Below are 5,361 nucleotides of genomic sequence, written 5' to 3'. Positions count from 1 at the left end.
CGTTTCTAATTCGAACCGCTAGGATATGGAACGCAGCTCTTCCGGCATTCATTTTTCAGCAAGCCACTTCATCATATGCCAGCATCACTTGCCAGAAAGTCTGATTGCAGTCAGAATTGCTGTCAGAATATTGTCAGAATCTATGAATTAAAAAAAAACGGGCCGAATTGAATTATTATAGTGAAAGATTTGAATAAATTGGTAAAAGCAAAATTCGTCCAAAAGGAATTGGCATTTATCTACCTATCACCATAATATAACCAACTCTGCCCTTGGTGAGGGCTGCAAGTGCAAGGTGTTCATTATAGCAATCTGTTATCAATAAACTGATCATATTGGTTAACTTCCACTCAAAGGCATCTCAATGTCTTCTGACTTTTACTCTTTAAATGTTGTTAGTGTTGTAACATCCTGCTGTTGATGCCCAATCTCAATTCTCAATTTACCTATCGCTTTCCTTTAATTGACCCTGTTTGAGCAATCAGTATTTTAATATTTCCTTCATAAACTCTACATTCTTGCATAAAATATACATATAGGTATGAAAACTATCATTGCATCAATTCGACAACTATTCAAAGTAAATCTGAAAGTCGATTTCAATCCAATACTTTTGTTAGGTATATCGTATTGCAGACTATTTGACAAGTTCTTTAGTTAGTTCTAGGGGTTTTTAATTTTCCACAAAGCTACCAAGTAATGAACATTGATTGCATTTATATATGCCGCTAACATTGCACTGTGATTCCTTACGATCTAAACTATACAATCTTATAATATAATGTAGGTAAGTACAGTTAATTACCTAAAAACAAGATACAGTCGCTAATGTGATGTTCTCATAAGTGGCCTCCGACATTTCTCACATCATTACACACCTAATAAAGATAGGTTCTGAATGCATTAAAATCCTCAGAATGGATATTTGATGGCTCCAAGAAGCCTGATGGAAGCTACATGACGTTTGGATAAGAAAGTCATCAAAAAACTTCCACAGATTCACGTTATAGACTGAAAAGCCATTAAACAGATGCAGCTTCATAGTGAGGTTTGATCATTGATGATTGCGATTATGGATATTGTTTTTTTTTTTAAAGAATATAAGCCGTATTAATGATGACTAATATTCCCCTTTCCCTTCCAACTAAGCGTACCTAACGCTTGTCCTAGGAGCGGTACGATAATAGTGCAACAGTTCGATTTGAAATACCTATATTAGTACTACTTGAAGTATATTACTATTCCATAGTGTATTCGGCTTTGTGTTGTCGAGTCGTAGACCGAGCATTAGCATGGCAGCGATAATTATCACGACAGCCCCCGACACAGTCACATACAGACATAAACCTCCATTGCTTAGCGAGTGCTACAAGTTTACGAGTTATCATATTTACAACTAGCTGATGCCCGCAGCTTCGCCCGCGTGGATTGGTCAGATCCCCTGCAGCATCAGGATTGAGGAGTTGGAATCCAAATTTTTTATGAAACAATGTCGCAAAGTTCTTCTATCGATTAAAAAAGAAATGACGCAAATCGGTTCAGAAATCTTGGAGATTTCGGTGTACATAGGTAGAAAAACACAACTCCCTTTTTGAAAGTCGGTTAAAAAGTAGCCTATGTTACTCCCTGGTCAATTCTCTACTTGTCTGTGAAAATCCCGTCAAAATCGGTTCAGCCGTTCCGAAGATTAGCCTTTTCAAACAGACAGACAGACAGACAGACAGACAGACAGACAGACAGACAGACAGACAGACAAAAATTTTAAAAACGTGTGATTCAGTTATAGTATCGTTCAAATAACCATGTGACCTTAATATGTGGTAGTTATTTCGATATTACAGACAGACACTCCTATTTTATTTATTAGTATAGATGTATCATTTTGCAGCCTCTTGAATAATATAAATAGGTTCCTGTAGAAATCACTGCTCTCCACACTACTTAATAATTGTTTTTTGATTTACAGACTAGCGCTTAGCTGCAATCAGACCTGCTAGTGAGGATGCAGCCTAAGATGGAGCGCGCTAGAACTACTATAATTATAATTGAATGCGAAAGACTGTCCTTCAATCACGCCGCAACGAAGCAATGGATGAACCTGATTTTTGGATGGACATAGTTATAGAGCTGAAGAGTGACATTTTATCCTTGAAAATCAAAGAGTTCCCACGGGATTTTTTAAAACCTACATCCATAAACTAAAATAATTCGGTACTCCACTGAATAAATACGAACATAATTGTACTTTTTGCATCATATTGTGGTGAAATAGGTATAAACTATAAAGTGATGTTTTTCATATGAAAACCATAAAAACACAACCTAAATATTCAGATTCAAATAAGTTTTCTGTAAGAATTACTTTCACTGAATGAAAATACAAGGAGTCAAAGGCTTAATTTGCCTTTTTCAGCAGATTATAGCAAATTAAGCTTTTGATTCCTTTTATCAAAGTAAAGCCTACTTCTTTACAATATTTGAATGAAAATAGTTCCTATGATATGAAGCTTTAATTAAAATAAAAAAAGAGCAGCCATTACAAAGCTGTTTTGTAACCACTTATATAAACACCGCGTGGTACAGGTACAATAAATAGGGCTCACAGCTCCTTGCTATGCAAATGAGCTTGTCACTTTCAAATTAATCGAAATTGGTTAAGAAACTCCTAAACTGACTGTTGAAGGCAATGAAGGGCTTGCTACTTTATTCCTGTACCAATAAATTGTTGGCAACACCTCGTTCTCACGTTCTGTGTTGCTTGGTGTTGGTGGTTATGCTGTGGTCGTGACGTCAGAGCCCCCTCCATCGAGACGAAAAAGATGGCGCTAGGGCGAGGACGTGGCGTGGAACGACAAGCTTCAGTTGCTGTTTGCGCTCCGACCGATTTACATTGCATTATACGGGTTGATTTTACTATCTGAGAGTTTAATTGTTAACATCAGAAGTGTGTAGTAACTTACGCTTTGAGGAAAAATCGGTCGAAACGCAAACGTACTTTTCCACCTAGAGGTCTTCAAGTGCCAGGACACCGTCGGCCGCGATGGAAACGTAATAAGGTATCTCGTAAAGATACCGAAACTGTGAGTACTTTGAATAATTATTAAAGATTAAGTGAATATGGTTTAAATTACTAAATCGTATTCTCAAACTTTTGTATAGTCAGGTGAGATAATTCGTTACTAAACTAAGTTGAAGGTATCAGCTAAAAGTCTGGCACAATTTAATATTGCGTACAGTCTATAAGTGGTCCTCGTGGGAATAGTGATCGGTAAACGAAATTGTCTTTTAGTTCCAAATTCAAAGGAATATGTTTTTTAAAATGGTTAACTTTTAGTTTGTTCGAATTTTATTTTGGAACTAAATGTTAAATTCACGTTTGTCTCAACTTTTTTTCGAACAAAATATTATTTAAATTATAGTGGGTCAATTATTATAGTAGCATCAGTAATATACGTCCTTAGAAGATAATAATTTAAAAACGTGTGACGATTGAGCTAGTTATTTACATAGAAGTTTTTATAATAAAAATATTAAACATGTGGGTAGTATACGTGACGAACAAGTTAAAATGTTATAGTGGTAGTGGTAAAAGTAATCGAAGAATGTCTTAGGTGAAATGTTAGCTCAGATATAAATCATGATAACCAATCCCGAACTCGTATACTGAAATGAAATGAAATTTATTTATTTGCTGAATATCAGTTGTTGAGTTCAAAATTATAACTAAGTAGCGACCTTCATATTCTACTTCATAAGCATGCAAATATTTAATACTCATCAGGAATAATCCGTACAAATAATCCTGATGAGACCAAAAAGTGAATTAATTTCTATGGTAACATGTCTCTTAATTAAATGTCAATATTAATGTTATAATAATAAGTTATTATATTAATTGTAAGTAAATTTTACATAATATATGGGGTTAAAAAGTGTATATTTTTGATACATGTCACGAGGCGTTTATGGATACCGGAAGTAGTTGTCCGCGCATATCAAAATCGTTAGTAAAGGGATTTCAGTTTAAAAACATTTATTTATCAATAAAGAGCATAACAGTCTTTTAGATATCAGGAATTACAGCTATTTACATTTACAATGGTAGGTACTTACGCACATGATATCAAGTATCCATTTTAGTACTTCATATTATCTACATTGAATAATTGTGTGGGTAAGTAATAACATCCATACGTTTATAATACTAGTTTTTAGGGAAGTTTTCGTAATTGTTCTTCTTTTAAAGCATAATTGGGAGTGTATATATCCTGTTATTATTTTCCTGATAGGAATACAAGTTTGGAGCGCATACGAGTGACTTATATTTAGAATTTTCGTATCTTTATAGAGGTAATTCTTTATTCTTTCTTTATTTGCATTCATGTCTTACATCATAAATAAAAAAATATCATAATATTACAACATGAAGCCCCGTTGGGGCGTTGCAAAGTAAAACATATGTAAATAATCAAAGGTAATATTACAATTCTTATGAAATATGAATAGCAAAAATTATGAATTAATTATATGGTCATTAAATAAAAATAAAATAAAAAGGTCACATATAAATAAAGATTATGGGAGTTTTCAAATTATGTCCTATTATAACTAATCAGACTTTAAAAAAAGTACTTACAAATAAAAAGTGGTTAACAAAGTTATTACAATCTTCTTATATCGTATTATCATATTATTGAGGTATATTCATTCAATAGTTCATGCACACTGTAGTAACATTTTTGGATTAGCCATTTTTTTTAGTTTTGTTTAAATAATGTTTCTTTTGTTTTATCTATTATTATTGCTATACAGGTTATTTAAATCAGTAAATATTTAAAAAAGAGCCTTTGTTGCAGTTTTAAATAAGTACTGTACAGGTTTACCTTAGTGCTACCTAAGTAAATAATTAATTAGATAGATAATAACTTTAAATTATTACAGTAAAGATTATTTACATATGAAGTTTAAGTTTTATTTTTTATATTCTGCGTGCTCATCGACATAGGCATCCCCTTTTCGATATACTATTCAATATACAATAGAATAGAATAGACTAGACTAGAATAGAATATGATATAATAATTCAAGTAAACTTTTACAAATGCTTTTGAATCGTCAAAATAATTTACCATGCATTACAATATGATGTTTGACTAGATCGTTATAATATTAGGGCGTACTTTTGGCATACAAGATGAATAATTTTACGTAAGGTTTCTATTTAAAGATAAAGCTGAATTTTTTTGTTGATACAAGGGTTTTTAGCAGAATTACAAAAGGGTAATAAAAAAAAAATGTGTTAACATTCCTTTTGATTCAATTGCGTTAAGCGAATTTATTTTTTACGTTATAGGTATGTAC

The sequence above is a fragment of the Maniola jurtina genome, chromosome 19 (assembly GCF_905333055.1).
Source record: "Maniola jurtina chromosome 19, ilManJurt1.1, whole genome shotgun sequence".
NCBI lineage: Eukaryota > Metazoa > Arthropoda > Insecta > Lepidoptera > Nymphalidae > Maniola > Maniola jurtina.
The sequence above is the reverse complement of the archived record's forward strand: the minus strand, read 5'-3'. Positions refer to the sequence as shown.